The sequence below is a fragment of the Ictidomys tridecemlineatus genome, chromosome 8 (assembly GCF_052094955.1).
Source record: "Ictidomys tridecemlineatus isolate mIctTri1 chromosome 8, mIctTri1.hap1, whole genome shotgun sequence".
In the NCBI taxonomy this organism is placed as follows: Eukaryota; Metazoa; Chordata; class Mammalia; order Rodentia; family Sciuridae; genus Ictidomys; species Ictidomys tridecemlineatus.
The window spans coordinates 147,768,043-147,785,601 of NC_135484.1; the positions used below are offsets into that span (position 1 = coordinate 147,768,043).

The following is a 17,559-nucleotide window of genomic DNA, read 5'->3' on the forward strand; positions in this document are numbered from 1 at the left end:
CCAGAAAATAACAAATGTCAACAAGGAAATAGAAACATTGGAACTTGTATACCCTGCTGGTTGGACTATAAATATGCAGCTGCTTTGGAAAGCAGTCTGGTGGACCCTCAAATGCTTAAGCATGAATTTATAATATGTTGGAAGATGAATGGAAACATATATGTGCCCACACATGAACTTGTACACCAGTGTTCACGGTGACATTGTTCATCATAGTTAAAAGGCAGATGCAGCTCAAGTGTCCATCAATGGACAGACAAATGGATTTGCACCTTACGTTTATTTCCATATAATAGAATGCGTTTTGGAAATAAAAAAAATTTGAAGTTCTATTACAATCTATAATATGAATGAACTCTGAAAGCAATACACCAAGTGAAAGAAGCTAGTCGCTAAGAAATATATATATATATATATATATATATGGTCTAAAATGGGCCAATTTATAGAAACAAAGTATACTGTTGGTTTCCCAGAGTCAGGAGGGAGATTGTGGAGTTTTGGCTACACACTAAGGAGTGTGGGATATTTCTTTTTGTTTGTTTGTTTGTTTATAAAAATGTTGTAAATTTTTGATGAGAACTTCACAATTTTTTAAATTTATTTATTTATTTATGTATGTATTTTTAGTAAGACTGGGTCTTGCTGTTTCCCAGGCTGATCTCAAACTCCTGCACTTGAGCCATCCTCCTGCCTTGGCCTCCTGAGTAGTTGGGACTAGGCATGCACCATTGCACCCAGGTTTCACATTGTAAGCGGGTATATACTTTGTATGATATGTGAACTCTATCTCAGTAAAACTGTTTTTAGGGCTGGGATGTAGAGGTACAGTACCCCCTGGGTTCAATCCCCAGTACCATAAAAAGTAAAATAAATTAAAAAATAAATAAATATGTTCAAAAATTATGCTGGGTGAGAAGACTTGTCCAGGATGCTGCTGCTCCTGGCAGTTCAGGGCTCTGACCCCCATGTATTTGGAGCTCCTCCCACTGGTTCTCTGGGCCACAGTGCTCCCTGGGTTTGTAGTAAGCTCAGTGGCAATCCTGTCTTATTGAAAGTTCTTATTCTCGTTCATGCCTTGAAAATAAGGTTTGTATAAAGAATAGAAACCTGGTTTATATTAAGAATAGTCCCGTTTTTTAGCTAATAAAAGCAAAAGTTGACTTTGTTGTTGTGGCTCTTCGTTTTGTTCTCGAGGTGCGGTGCAGAGGAGCAGGCCTTCACATGTTGGACAAGGAATGCCTGCTAGACCTGACTTCCTGTCTGGTGACCCAGCTCCCTGGAGACTGGAATCTCAAATAAATGTTTCTGTCCGAAGGCTGAGCTCCCAGCTGCGCAAATTGGTCACAGATGTAATTGCATTTGCCCTCTGCCCTGGAAGGGAACACGCCTGTGGTTGGAGGGTTAGTTGTCTCAGAATGAAAGACATCACTCCGACCCGAGTAACAACCGTGACGCCCAAAGTCAGCTGCCACAGGGACACGCCACAGCGTTGCCAGACGTACAGGCCTGTTGCTACCCAGAATCCAGGGCCGGGCGGCCAGTTACCGGACTGGAGCCATGTTCCTGGCCAGTTGGGCCCAGCCAGGAACCAAGTCCTCATCAGCCCCTCTAACCTCCACCCAGACTCCCCCCTCCCCACGGCCCACAGGACTGCTGCTGAGAGCTCCAATTTCAAGTTTCTTGAACAGCAGGCGAGGGCAGCCCCAGGACATCCACACTGCCAGGCCCCAGCTGCTAGAATCTAATTAAAATAAACACACTGCCAAGCCCCGCCCACTACCTCAGGGGGCCCCAACACAGGGCTGATTTATTCACATAACATTTCAGCAGTGCAGAAACTCAACCCCAGGGACCTCAGCAGGAGGCAGTGAACCTGAATTGGAGGCTTCTTGGGGCATCTGGAGGCCTTCGCACAGCAAGGCTATTTAGGACAGAGTCAGGGCCAGTCAGCATTTTACTGGAATGAAAAGGAGGAGGAACTCCCTGGCCGTCCCTGAAGACGTGGAAAAGGATGTCACATCACCCCAATTTCTCCAGTTTGCTTTAGAGAGAGACCATGGGCCAGGCAACTGGGCTGTTGGGTACAAAACTTCCCGAGACCCAGGATTAGCTGAGTGAAGCCAGTTCACAGAACCGTCCTATTCTGGAGGTCTGCTCTTTCGGAGAACTGACCAAGGATCAGGGATCCCAGCCCAGGACAGGACTGAACTAAGCTGAACTGCACTTTCTTCACCACCTCCTCCGAGGAGTCTGGGCTGAGAGGAGCTCTGGGGTCAGGCTGCCTGGTGTCCAAGGCTGCTCTGCCACCAGGTAGCTTTGTGACTTCTGAGGTTTCTACCTGTGGTCCTCCATCTTGTCATTTTGTAAATGGGAAAATGAAAGTCCATCTTTTATAGTGGGGCTGGGAAACCATGCAAGACCATCCGCATGGAGTGCTCTGAAGAGAGCCTGGTCTGCAGGAGAGAAGGGAGGCACGGGGCGCCGGAAAACGTGGCTGCCTGCTCGGGCTTTTATTAGGGTTCTCCAGAGAAGCAGAAAGATGTGTGCAGATGGACTAGGGAACTGATTATAAGAACTGGCTCACCGGATTATGGAAGTGGAGAGTCCCTGATCTGCTGCAAGCTGGAGAATCATGGAAAGCCAAGGGATAATTCAGCCTGAGAACCAGGAGCTCTGACCTCTGGTGGCAGAAGACGGATGTCCCAGCTCAAGAGAAAGACTTGGCCCTTCCTCTGGTTGTGGTTTGTTATCCTAAAGTCTTCCAGGGCTTGTGTGTGAAGGCTTGTTCCCAGCAGGTGGCGCTATAGGAGGCAGGGCCTAGTTATAGGAAGTGGTCACTGCGGGGTGTGCTCTGACCATATATCTTGTCCCTGGTCCTTCCTTCCTCTCTGTTTCCTGGCTGCTCTGAGGAGAGCCCCGTTTCTCCCATGATATCCTATCTCATCAGAGGACTAGAAGCCACGGATCCAGGTGAACGTGGACTGAAACCTCAGATCTAAAAAGAAACCTTGACTTCAAGTTATTTTTCTCAGGGTTTTTGTTACAGTGACAGAAAGTTAATGCACTCTGCCTTTTTGTTTCACTGGGGTGGGATGGTGAATGGGTGGAATGATGCCACGGACATCTTGCTTCCTCTGTCTGCTGGTTCACATGCTCATTAATCTCCTCCAGTCACACCTAGTAACACAGCTTCCCCCGCTACCTGGCATCCCTCAGCTGTCAAGCTGACATGAAAATTATAACACATGCTCAGTAGGTTCTAGACACTTGGCTTTGTACCCTTATCTGCATATTTTTATTGAATCCCCACGGCACTCAGTGATAGGTACATTAATTATCCTTCTACTGTATTATGGAAGAGGAAACAGATTTAGCACGATTATACTAACTGGCCCAATATCACATTGGCAGTGTGTGGCAGTTAGGATTTAAATTTCGATTTCTTTGACTCTAGAACCTCAACCCTAGCACACATTGTCTATGCTCTTGGTCTTCAACCCCTCCCTTGGGGAAGAAGGACCCTGCCCAATTACATAGGAGCATCGGCCGTCTGGTCCTCAGTGTCCAAGACTGCGCCTGAGGCCACAGCTCCCCTTTCACCCTAGGAAGCCTTATTACCTCTCCCGAATGCTGGATAGTAGGAAGACACAAAGTGCAGGGCTGAAAACTTCTCAAGGTGACCAAAAAGGGCAAATGTAATGACACGTAAATTATATATAAACTGAAAAATTAGACCGTATTGAAAGAATTATCCTGCCAGGCGCAGTGGCCCACACCTGTCATCCCAGCAACTCCCGAGGCTGAGGCAGGAGGATTGTGAGTTCAAAGCCAGCCTCAGCAATTTAGCAAGGTGCTAAGCAACTCGGTGAGACCCTGTCTCTAAATAAAATACAAAATAGGGCTGGGATGAGGCTCAGTGGCTGAGTGCCCCCGAGTTCAATCCCTGGTACCCAAAACAAACAAACCAATCATTCTTATGAAAAACACAACTAAGAAACAGATTAAAGTACAGAATACTTACTTTGCTTAAATCTTAATGTTTAATCAGTTCAAAGAAGTTGTCTTTTATTTGCTTTAATATTAGAAAAAAAACCACACTGGTCACAATGGAATGAAGGTGGTGGGGATGTGGAGGAGATGATGAGTGGGAATAAGTTGGATGCAGGAAGAGGGGTGATGCTACTGCAGGGGCCATGGGGCCTAGGGGTCTGTCTGGAGGGTGGTGAGCTGGCTGAGTGATGAAGTCTCCCGTCTCTGTATCAGGGTAAACAAGAAACCACCAGCAATTGCTTGCATTGACATTTGCACACATTTTTACCCTGCCAGGCATGCCAACGTGGCCAGTTTTAAAGACTAAAGCATCTCGTTTGGGAGACGAAGTTGAAAATGTAACGATGGAGACTTCTGGAAGCATATGCTCATGCCAATGTTTGCTGGCAGGATTCAAATAAGCATTTTAATGTCACGAGAAAGTCTCTGGGATGGATAAGCCAAGCGTCTTTGTGGAACACATTTTTACTCCACGTCAGCGGTTCTCAAACTTCTCTACACTCCAAGTAATTGGGGAGTTCCAGGCCCTTCCTGTCCCCCAGAGCCATCTCAAGAGGTGTCCTTTGTTTCTCTCCAGCTCAGCAGCAGGCACCACGCAGGGTGGGTAGTGACATGAGGGGGGGAAACCAGAAAACATGTTTATGGAATAGTGACAACAATCCCTGCTCAGAGCAGCACTTGGGACAAACAAAATTTGACCAAGTTTATTTGAGCAAAAATTCACAAATTGAGCATCACTCAAAACCAGAAGAGGCTCAGTGAGCCCCTCTCTAGCAGTGGAGCAGAGAGCTTTTGTGGACCAAATGTGGAAGCAAACTTCAGAAATCCCTTGCAGGGCCACAGTTAAGCTAGGTATCTGGGTATTGGTCAATGGGAGGTCCCTAGTTATGAAACCTGCGTGCTGGTTGGCGGTTTGTGATTGGCCAAGCATTGGATTTTAAGGGGTTTTTTGTTTTTGTTCTTTTGCTATGGAGGGTCTCCTGTGGGGCCCAGGATGGTCTCCAACTCCTGGGCTCAGCTGATCCTCCTGCCTCAGCCTCCCAGGTAGTTGGGACTCCAGGCATGCTCTCCAACACCCAGCCAGGGTTTTGTTTTTCAAATAAGTCAGTTCCAAAAAACACTTCCAAGTTCTAATTTGCTCACGTAAGATCTGGAAGGACAGAAAGAACCTCGGGGTAATGGCCCCTCTTATGGGCTTCAATATTCCTCAGAAAACCATGAGAAAGGCCAAGAGGGATTCTGTACAGGGTAGATCAACAGAATTTTTTGAGCCGGAAAGTTCTTGAGGGAACCTTGCTAATATAGGAAAGATGGAATTCTTCTTCTGGGAAGTTGGAGAAGATGTCATTTTTCTTATTGCTTCTACTAAGCACATTACGTTGTCAAAGGAAAAAAAAATAACGATTTAGGTTAAAGATCTTAGTTGGCTTTATTTTCTGTTCCAGAATTGAACAGCACTTCATTCCATATCATAGAACGAGCGTTCCGATGGGCTGAGCAGAGGAGATGGGTTTTACAGAGAAGTGCTTCAGTAAAGCAGAAGCAGGGACTAAAGTGGTCTGGTCTTTTGAAAGTCACTGTCCTCCTTGCCAGGTGGCAGACAGACTATTTGGAAGATGACTGATGGGTTAACAGCAGGCTACTTCAGGTTACCTATTTTGCATACGGATTAAGGCACAGGGAATTTCACGACCATGCCGATTAAAACTGGCCCGTTTGGGATGTGTGGCTGTGACCGCTCTAATCCTGATTTCCTGGAAGTTCAGATAAACAGCTTGGTGTCAGCAGAGTGAGGTGGAACTTCACCACTAGTGCCCCATCTTGATTTGCAGCCTGGCCTGTGCAGGAGCTCAGCCCCAAACCACGGCCTCCCATGATGCTCATTCAGTATTGTGTAAGGTGCATTTAATATCACGACAAGAAGACTCGGAGAGGTGCAGAGAGGAGGGCAGACAACAAGGGACTCTGGGACAAGGAACAACGGGATGGCGAGTTCTCTGCGTTTTCTTTTGGCCTCACCTATCTCAGACTCAGAGCCGAGGAAGCCAGCAACTATAAAACTCTCACAGGCAAGAACAAAACAAAACAAAAAGGCCAATCCCAAAAGATCAAAGCAACCAGGAGAAGGACGGCACAGCAAGAGAAAATACTTAGACAATAACTGCTGGAGCCCAGACACCACAGAAAACTCTGTGGCCCCACCCCTCCAGCCCACAAAGCCAGGTGGAGACCCCAGCCTTCCGCCCTCACCAGGCTGAACCAGGCACTAAGGTGGCCCCCCTGCGGGGCCAGGACTTTGATCCCATGCCATGGTGTGATAATGAGCCTCCTCCTGCCACCGTGTGCATGAAGACCAAAGGAGAACAAGCACTTCTTCCCCACCAGGCAGGAACGCCCCTACTCACTCAGAAGAGGCTTCCCCGGAGAGCCAGGGCAAACACCCAGACGTAAGGAGGCCACCCCACCCCCCTGCCACCCCCAAGCCAGGAGAGGCCACAGGGGGCTCTGCTGACAGTCCCAGCCAGGGTGGTGTCAATTGCAGCTTAAAAAAGTAGCTCAATGGGAGATCTTGTTGAAGTAGAGTTTAAGGAAAATATCTGCAAACCACAGATCTGACAAAGAAATGTCTAAAATACATAAAGAAATCTCCAACTTCCATAGTTAAAAAAAAAAAAAGAAAACTTAGCAAATATACAAAAGACATGGACAGACATTTCACTGAAGAAGATGTGCAGGTGGCAAATAAATACGTGAAAATGTGTTCACCGTCATTAGCTGTTAGGGAAACGCGAGTTTAAAGCCAGAGCTCATGCACCAGAGTAACTAAAATGAGAAGCAACAACAGGAGCCTCTCCTGAGGAAGCGGAGAAAGCGGATCACTCACTCATGGGGGGTGGGAGTGGGAAGAGGTTCACTCCGAAAGTGACTCCACCCTGGAAAAGTCTGGCAGCTTTTTAAAACATGAACTATGCAACTGTCTTATGACCCAGCAATCACACTCCCAGACATTTGTCCCAGAGAAAAGAAAGCATATGTCCACGTACCACCCAGTGCACGAATGTTTATGGCAATTTTATTTTCAGTATCTCAGAAAGGAAATGTGCAAGTTTAACAGGATCCTAATAGACAAAGGGCATTTGTCAATATGAGCTCTTTAACAGAAGGATGGGCCAGAGGACCCTGAAGTTTACTTCAAACCTAAAATGCTATGATTTTATGTAAAGAATCCTCTCCTAGGCTTAGGAAAGAGAGCAAAAACCCAGTGTCACCTAAAGGCCAGGAGAGACAAGTGTGGAGACGGGAGGTCACACCCACTGACCTGTGACCCACTACACTGAGAGTCCAAGGAAGGTCACAGACCAGGAGGAACTGAGAGGCAGCCTGAGAATGAGCCCCGAGGCTGACGGAGCCACGGAGGAGACCTGGAACAGAGGGAGCTGAGGCAAAACTTTAAGTGCAGGTGAAAGATTGTTCCTGGAGCCAGAGGTGGCCAGGATGAGGTGTGTGCTTTGGAAATAAGAAGGGGCAGAGACCTGCAGTCAGGGTGGGGAGATGGGGTGGTTCAAGGTCACTGGGCCCCCGGGTGAAATAGAGCTCTTTTTTTTTTTTTTGCAGAGCTCAGTGGTGCTTTATGGTCTCTCTCCAAAGTTTCCAACCCAAGTTCTTTATTATTTTACGCTGAGAGTTTGTTCCAGTTTCTTACTAAGTCTGCGGGTGATTACAAGTCCCCGCCTGTGCCCTTTCCATTAGAGTCATTTCTGCTTAAAGGAAGAGAGCAGGACCTGGGTTCGCCTCTGAGACTTGTTTTTTAGTCCTGGACTCAGATGCTTCAGTGAAGCAGCATCTAGAATATGGGGGAAGGGCAGGGAGAACGTGGCTCATGTGAAATCCTTGAAATGTGCTGCCCTTCTCTTCTCCTCTGTGTGCTCAGAGACCTATTTCACCTGATCTCTTCAGCTCCTTCTCTCCTAGGGATATAGATACAGATACAAATATAGAAGGAATATAGACAGAGACATAGGTCCACATAGAGGCAGAGCTAGAGTTGGAGATAGGGACATAATATTCAAAGCCCAGGGTTTGCCTGCTTTTTCTTCTCAATAGAAGCTGAATTTACCTGGTGGAGTAAATTTACCTGTGTAGAGTGGAGCTTATTATCTATGTCTTGTTACATTGTACTATTATTGACAATCAAAGTGCAGGCTGTCAGCTCCTCTGAGTCCTTTACTTGACCATCCCCATCATCAACCAATATCTGCTAAGGATTTCAGAGCATTGTTGTACAGGGAAAGCATCACATTAAGACCACAACAAAATTGTAGGAATGTGTGGACACAACATTAGAGAGGATTCTAACTCCAGTCCCAAGAACTGTGGATTCAAAAGCAAGTGTCCAAGCGCCCTCTAGTGGTGCACACAGCACACTACCCCCATGGCAACCTTTTTCCAGAGCAAAGATACTGGCCTGAGGAAGCCTGGTTATTTGAATGCCATTCTCAGCTTCTTTCAGAAACCCTGAGGTTATGACAGCAAGTGGCACGTGAAGATTTAAGTTACTTAAAAGATGCTGCTGGCATCTAGGGCTTGGAATAAATAATATTTACCGTGAGGCTGAGTGAAACAGGGTGACTTCTGTTGTGTGTTGGCAATAGCATCCTTGGCATTTCTGGCCAGTCCTGCCAGAAAAAATGAGTTCTAGTAGCAGACTTCAAAGTCTTTAAAGACTTACTGGCATATTACACAGTGACCCAGAGCAAGCATGTCCTCTAAGCCACTTCTTCAGTTTCATGAAGTTTAATCCCAGTACCAAGAAAAATTCAATGAATTTTACTGGATGCCATCCAAAACCAGTAAAGGTAGTTTTGAATTTGAATTTGGTCTAGGCAGAGGACCAAATGCAGAAAGCAGCAAGAAATCTCCAGCTAGCTTCATCACTAGCCAGGAAGTGCTTCAGGTAGCTTCATGACTAAACAGGAAGTGCATCCATGTGCTCTTGGGTAAGGGCTCAACTTTTCCCAGGTGGGCTTCTTACAAGCCAGGAGTTTATTTGACATTGTTGTTTTCTGTTTAAGGAGGGGTTGAAAAAAGGCAGCGCAGTCACTACAACCTACCTGGCTTGGAAAACAGGCACTGTTTCCAGAGCGACAGGGAGGACACTGTGGATTTGACAGGGAAACCTAAGAGGTGAGAGAAGGCAGAGGAAGAGGTCAGGTTGCAGGCTGAGTGAGAAATGGGAGGCGCCTTTGAAGCCCTTCCACGCACACGCATGCCCACCGCCTCCCCACCGTGAGCCCCCAGCCCCTCCAGCTCACAGGACTGTCTTGCTTGCATTTTCTTTTCTCCCACAAAATTTCAGCTCAGGAAAAGATGTGACTTTGAAAATCCTTGCCTCTCACAGGGGTTTTGTGTTTTAACAGGAGGAAAAAAAAAAAAGATCTTCCAGCAGAGCTTCTCCAAGGAGGGTAACTGCAGCCCCGCCCCCCCCCCAGGGCTCTGATTGGAAGGAACCCAAGACGGGGAGAGTGGAATTTATGTGGGAGTCCGCTTTTAACCTTCAACCTGTTGCATGTGTTTTCACATTACTTGTGAATTCATCTGCGTTCACTTTCAGATGAAGTAATGTCAACAATTTTATTTTTTTTAAAGCTCCTATTTATCAGATGCTGTGTGCCAGGCACAGTGGTGAAGGATACACACACATTACCTTACTTCAGTCTTTTCAGTACATCCTTTGAGGCAGGTATTAGCATTACCTGAGTTTTTATACAAGGACACAGATTCAGAATGGATGTGGCACTCGCCTCAGGTACCACAGTAACAAGTAGCAAGGCTGTGTTTCAAAGGCAGGAGCGTCCTGTCAGCAGAATGACCTTGAAAATTGGGATTTATGGGTAAGAAAAAGCCATGAGAGATACCCAAATGCAATTAGCCGACACTGAATATGCATTAAGAGTAGCAAGGTCTTAGGAGGTGTCAAGGTAAAATTTCTAAGCTGATTCTAAGCTGCAAAAGTCTGAGTTAAAGTGTAAAAGACCGGGCATTGTAAAGTTTCTAAATGGCAAGGCCTGGGCTAAAAATTAAAGACTAGGTATTGTTAAAATTCCTCTGCTACCCCTGGAACCTGTAATCTCTGTAGCTGTTAGGACAATACCTGAACCACCCAGTAAATATCTCCATTAATTCCCTGGTTGTTTAATAGCTAAGGGCTCCAAGTAGCGCGGCACGTAAGCATTCAGGCTCCCAAACCAATCAGTTTTAATGTGTACCCCGCTTAGTAGTGACCAATCACCCCTGCCCAGACTGTTCCCGCCAATGAATGTACTAATTCTGTCTCAGAGTTGTTCAATTTTCCCGCGCCTCATGATGATTTGTTCTGATGTATGCAAAGCCCCCCGCCCTCTCCAAAAAGTGTACTTAAGCTCTGCTTGACCTCTGCTCTGGGCTCTGGGCTGCTCTCCCTTCTTGAGTGAGCACGGAGCCCCAGCGCGCTGGAATGGATCCCCAATAAATCCCCTTTTGCCAATTGCATGGAGTCAGTCTCTTGTGTGGTCTCTCCCTCCGATGCTCCGCCGGACCCTTACAGAGGAAGAAAGTTTATGAAAACATTGCAGGATTCGGTTAAGTTCAGAGACCTTTGGAGCTGGCCACCAAGGTCTTAGGAGGAAAAAAAAAAATCAAGGAATCAGTTGAATGGAAACTGCAGATTCCCATGGGCAGACCAGATAGTCCCAGGACACTGAGCCACATGGGCAATAGGTCAAGCCCTCAGGTGGCAGGCTCCTGTTACAGACCTTCAGTGGAACTCCGTGTTCTCCATCAGGGTTGCCGTCAAGGAGGCCAACATGTTTCCAGCCAAATTCTCCAGTTGTTTTGCAACCTCTTGTAAGCTAAGAATTTGTCCAAAAAAAAAATACCTGGGAAGTTATTACAGATTAAATATTTGTGACCCTGAATTCACATACTGAAGCCCTACCTCCCAGGGCAGATAATTAGGAGTAAGGGAGTGATTAAGTTAAATGAGACCATGAGGAATGGGGCCTTGATCCAACAGAATTAGTGCCCTTGTAAGAAGAGACTGGAGAGAGTTTGCTCATTTTCTCTCTGTGAGAATACAGACAGCCCTCACCAGGGATCATATCAGCTGAAACCTTGATCTTGGAGTTTCTAGCTCCCATAACTGTGAGAAAGTATACTTCTGAAATGTGTGCTGTTCTTGTGGGCTCAGATAGTAAATCATAATTCATCAAGCTTCACTGCAGTAAATAAATCCCTTTGGATAAAGGCAAGGGGTATGTGGGCAATATGTTCAACTTCCATCCACTCTCTTTTCTGAAACTAATCTGCCTGAGAACATGAGTGATGATGGGCTGGTTCCCTTTAATCCCTAGAACTTTCACATATACACAGTGCACCTCTCCTGCCCCAACAATCCTTTTGCAATACCACCAGGGACTCTGAAATTGTCACATGTAAGTTGGAAACGTGTTTGGGTACAAACCTCTTAGTAACTTTAGTTTCTAAGTTTTTTCTTTCAAGATAAAGGTGTCGGCAATGCAGATCATTCTAAGTTAATGCTTGTGGTGAGTCACTGCTAGATTTGTTAAACAAAAACAATAGGAAGCCATTGGCTTGGAGCGAGCTCCTGCTCTAAGTTTCAGCAGACCAGACCAATACGAGGTCACTGATCCTTGCGTTCCTGCTGTCAGACAAACTAAGTTGTTTATCTGTTCTTCCAGAAATCAGAAGGGAGAGAGAACAGCAAATCCCCAAATAGGCCGGTGTTACCCAGCACGATACAGAAGTCCCCTCTACTTTAACCTTTACAGGGAACGTGACTTTGAAATGACCAACCTGCTTTTCATTCTTTATTTCTGCTTTGCTTGGCTCTTTCCTGACTATACAACCAACCTCCTCTGCTCAGCTCCTCACAACACCCACTCTAGTTTACACCTGGGTGTTACCTGATTCCCACATCACCAATAAAAACCAATTAAGTTCTTAAATGGAATGTGTCGATCTTTAAATCTAGTGTAAGATTTTTTTCCTTGCGTTAATTTCATCTTTTGACAGACTTTTAACACACAACCCAGGAGTTTAAGTAATGGAATGACATTGGCACCGTAAAACCACTGCCGCTCTCATCTGCTCCTGTGCCAACGTTTCCCGTAACTTCTCTCTATAAAGAAACACAGTAACAGGAATGGACTCCACACTGAACTCTGTCTCCTTCTAGCAATAATAATACTCACATCAATAGTGGGGGGAGAAAAGCCTCGTTCACTTTTGGAGGACTTGTGTGAGTTCTGCATCTTTCCCTTTGACCTTGTGGACGTCTGCCCTGATCCAGATTCCCCCTGAAGTGAGATGTGGCCATAGGATTTGAAACAACCAGAGAGGTGTGAGTGGAAGTGACAGGGGTCATTTCAGGCAGAGCCCTCAGAGCTACTGAGCCACTGCCCTGTTCCCTTTCTCCTGCCCCCATGATCACGGACGCACACATTGAGATGAAGCTTCCAGAAGCCTGCTCCTGGAAGTGACCGTGATGAGCAAAACCACTTGCTACCTGGAAAGACCCTCACCTTGCATTTGGTCCCCGGTATATTCCAGCCTGCTGAGATCCATACCGTCTCAATAAAAGGTGCATCTTAAAGAAATCTTACTTTCCTGGTTCAATAATTATTTGTATATGTAATTTAGTTAGGTCATATCGATCAATTGTGTCTAATGAAAGTTGTAACTCCAATCCAAGCCTAAGGAAAAGTTTAACAATTAGATCAAAAGAAAAAATTAGCAATTTAAACCCTTTTGGCCACAGGAAGTAATAAAACATTAATTTCAATTTATATGATTTCTGTGTCAGAGAAGCATCCAATCGATGATAAGAGCCTCTGTCCCAGTGCAATCTACTTCAGACGCTTGAAATGAACCACAGGAGGATGAATTCCTGAGGGGCATGGAATGGAAATGGAAGCTCCAGGACAAAGAGAACAATATAAAATTTCAACTTTAAAAGTAGTTTTTCATATTTCTAAGTGAAAAATGGTGTATTCTAGGGAAGTACTGTATTCATTTTAGTGTGATTTTTTTTGTTGTTTTTCTGTTTTTTGGTTTTTTTTTGGGGGGGTACGGGGACTTGAACTCGGCCACTGAGCCTCATCCCCAGGCCTATTTTGTATTTTACTTAGAGACAGGGTCTCATTGAGTTGCTTAGCGCCTCGCCTTTGCTGAGGCTGGCTTTGAACTTGCCATCTTCCTGCCTTAGCTTTCTGAGCTGCTGGGATCACAGGTGGGCACTGCCGCAGTCCGGCTGCAGCAAAATAACTGGAGGTGACGAGCAACTTGTGTACATTGATACAGCAGGAGTGGGAGCCGTTTATTGCAGGACAGGAGGGGTATATACATTCCACACAGCTTATCTTAATTAACATAAACTAGATACAGCAGTCAACCAATAAGGAATCTCCACACTTAATGGCTCGCTGGTGTTACTTCACAAACCACTCCCTCTGGCAAAATGCCAGGCGCCATCTTGACTTGTTTACAGACTCTAACAGGGCACGACCATGCCCAGCTAATGTGATGTGTTTTTAACATGATATGACCCCTTTGCTGGATATTAGCTAGAGATTGCATCTTTTGCAATTTCTAAAATTATGATTAAAGATTTTAGATGTCAATTAAAAATATGTAGTGAAATAGTTTTATACAACTTGAGTGGAATATTTGAACAAAACATTGGAAATGACAATTGTGATCTATCGAGGTAGTTTTCTCACCTTTGGCACGGCTGATGGGTTGTGATCTATCAAGGTAGTTTTCTCACCTTTGGCAGGGCTGATGAGTTGGGCTAATTCTTTGTTGTGGAGGGTGCTCCTGTGCACTGCAGGGTGTTCAGCAGCCTCCCCAGCTTCCAAGTCATGAGTCTGAAGTTGAGAGTTGTCGGAAAACGTTGGTAATGACCTTGAGGTTCCTTCAGCCCCATTGTTTCTCCTCTAAGCTTCAGAGAAGTGTCCAGGAAGTGAGAACTTACACCTGCACCTGTTGACTCATTTTCCTGCTGGCCCCTGAGGGACATGTGAGTCTGTGACCTCTGGTGCAAGCTGAATCCAGTTCTGCTAGAGAATGAGGAACTTGATCCTTGCACTACTCCTGATTGTTTTATGCTAAGTTCTGAGAAACCAGCCTCTACCTCAGAGCAAAGCCTGTCCAAGGAAGGGGGCGTGACCCTTGTCCTTGGAAAGACCCACAGAGCACTCCTAGGCACATACCCACCCTGCTGAGTTGTTTATCTACAAATAACAGGAGAGATCTTCTGCCCCAGGTGTCCCTGACTCAGTCAGGCTAGGTGGGGACCCATAGCAACCCCCTAGCAACCACCAATCAACATGACACAGGGAAAATACCTGGGATGCCAGATGACCCCCCCCCAGTAGATTATGGTGGTTGATAACATGTTGGGAAATCATGTAGTTCAGCACATACACCCCTCATGGCATAAACCAATCAGTTCAAACGAATCCCCCTTTTGTACTAACCAATCACCCCTACCCAACTTGTTCCTGCCAGTGAATGTGCTGATCAATGTTTTAGAGTTGTTTTATGATTTTCCTGCGGTGTGTGATGATTTGCTAAGAGATGCTATGATGTATGTGGGGTCCCTGCCTTCCCCAAAGAGTGTATAAACTGCTGCAAATCCTGGGCCTCTCAGCGTCACCAGTTGCTGTGCCCGCAGAGGACCGAGCTAGCTCGCAATAAACACCTCTTTGCTGCTTACATCGATCTCGGTCTCTGGTGGTCTCTTGGGGGGGGGTCCCGAATTCGAGAATAACAGGGGCAGTCACCTATTTTGCCTATTTTGCAGCTGAACCCACATGAGCTGAGCTGCAAGGTCTTCATTCAGCTAAACCTAGGTTGGGGTGGGGGACCTGAGCTTATCAGATGTCTGCAGAAGTCAGATTCAGGGTGGATATTGAGCTGATTTTTATCTGGTCTAAGGGCTGTTTTTCCTGCAGACTTTTTTAACTGCATCCTATGAAGACAAGAAGGACACATGGAAGAAGCTAAATTATTGCCAGTGGCAGGTAGGGTGGTGACAGTAGCTGCACACCTACAATCTAAGCAACTTGGGAGTCTGAGGCAGGAAGATGTCAAATCCAAGATCAGCCTCAATAACTTAGTGAGACCCTGTCTCAAAATTAAAAGCTTAAAAAGGTCAGGGGATGTGGCTCAGTGGTTGAGTGCCTTGAAGTTCAATCCCTGATACAAAAAAAAAAAAAAAAGGAAAAAAAAAAGAATTATAAGACATCAAAACAGGGTGCGGGGGCTATAATATAGCTCAGTGGCAAAGCCCTGGGTTTGACCCCCAATTCCAAAAAAATAGGATGTGGGAGGAAGACCAGAGCAGAGAGTGTTGAAATCCTCTTGCTTGCTTTCTACTTCTTTCTTCCAATTCTTAAAGCCACAAAAAAAAAAAAAAAAAAAAGAAAAAAAAGAAAAGAAACAGTGAATCGGCTCCCAATGTCACCACAGCTGTGTGAGCAGCTTAAATTTTCCCACTGATGTCCCAGGTCACCTTGTCACTGAACACAAGAGTGTGGTCCCAGTACCCAGACGACAACAGACGTAAAAACCATAGCAGGAACCAAAGGGTGAGCAGTGGGCATTTCTGTGGTTTGAATGAGCCCCCCAAAGAGTTTATGTGTTAGATACGTGGTCCCAAACACAGCAGCACCAAGAGAGGAATCTCCGGGGGGGTTACTGGGTCTTTGTTTGTTTGTTTGTTTTGATACAGGAGATTGAACCCAGAGGCATTTAACCACTGAGCCACACCTCCAGTCCTTTTTTCTTATTTTATTTTTTACTTTGACATAGGGCCTCGCTAAGTTGTTGAGGCTGATTCTGAATGTGCTAACCTCCTGCCTGAGCCTCCCAAGCCACTGGGATTATAGATGTGTACCACCAAAACCAGTGGTGATTGAGTCTATGCACAGAACACATAGTTCAATTGGGTTGATGGGTTAGCAAGGGAACAGGGTAGTTATGAGAGTGGGTCTGTTTTAAAAATCAGTTTGGCCATGTCCTGTGATCTCCCTTGACATGTGACAACCAGCACTATTTTTGGCACTCCACACACAGTTCCCATTAGCAGAAAAGCCCTTTCCACATGCTCGGGACACACCCTTGCACTTCCCAGTCTCCAGAACAATGAGTGAAATAGTCTTCTTGATAAATTATTTAATCTGTGGCATTCTGATATAGCAACAGAAAACTAACAAAGACAAGCTTATGCAGAGGGAGTGTCTCTTTGCATAACAGCTAGTGAGAGTTGCATTAGAATGGAGAGAACCAGGGTTAACCCTGGGGCACAGCTGAAGAAGAGTCAGCTCATAGAATAATCCAGCTCAGGTGAAATTTACCATCAACAGGCTTCATGCACTTGTTATCCAAAAGATCCTAAAATAGTTTACAGGGTTTACCAAACACTGAGGACCTTTGTCATTCTGTGGGCTCTCTTTCCGAGACAAACTTCTGCTTAAAATATCTCTGTGGGGATCCTGATGCATCCCAGAGGCTCATTCTAGAAGCAGACATCAAAACAGATAGTTTTTTTTTTTTTGAAGTTTCTTTGAAGAATTGGAGAATGGTGTTACATGGATGAAATTAACAATAAATATAGAAGGTGATTTCCATCATTATAAATGCACAGCTAATGAGGACAGGGGTCAACACAGGGGAAAAAATAGGAAGTAATTTTTATTTATGCCCAATTCACTATAAAAAGTTAATGAGGCCTGGAAAAAAAAAAGAAAAGAATTATTCAGAGCAATTAGAGAAATGCAAATCAAAACTACTCTAAGATTGCATCTCACTCCTCTCGGAATGGCAATCATCAAGAATTCAGGCAACAACAAATGTTAGTGAGGATGCGGGGAAAAGGCACACTCATCCATTGCTGGTGGGACTGCAAATTGGTGCAACCACCATGGAAAGCAGTATGGAGATTCCTCAGAAAACTTGGAATGAAACCACCATTTGACCCAGCTGTCCCACTCCTTAGTTATACCTAAAGGACGTAAAATCAGCATACTACAGTAATGCAGCCAATGTTTATAGAAGCTCAATTCCCAGTAATTAAACTATGGGACCAACTTAAGCATCCTTCAATAGATGAATGAATAAAGAAAATGTGGTATATATACTCAATGGAATATTACTCAGTTTTAAAAAAATAGATAAATCATGGATAAAGTTGGAGAATATAATGCTAAGCGAAATAAGCCCATCCCCCAAAATCAAAGGCTGAATGTTTTCTCTAATATGTGGATGCTAATTCACAATAAGGGAGGGGTGCACTAGAGAAGAATAGCATTACCTTAGATTAGGTAGAGGGAAGTAAAGGGAGGGGAGGGGAGGGGATGTGGGGATAGAAAAGATAGTAGAATGAAACAGATATTATTACTTTATGTATATATGTGAGTGCATGACCAATGTGATTCTACAACATGT

General features: G+C 45.2%; 1 long non-coding RNA gene across 1 annotated transcript; it reads right to left on the bottom strand.

The window, feature by feature from the left end:
- Positions 1 to 7,109: 7,109 nt before the first annotated feature.
- LOC144366374 (uncharacterized) lies at positions 7,110 to 14,102 on the bottom strand. Its single transcript, XR_013425455.1, has 2 exons — positions 9,165 to 14,102; positions 7,110 to 8,729 (listed from the first exon to the last, which is right to left on the bottom strand). It is a non-coding gene; the product is annotated as an uncharacterized LOC144366374 (long non-coding RNA).
- Positions 14,103 to 17,559: the final 3,457 nt, after the last annotated feature.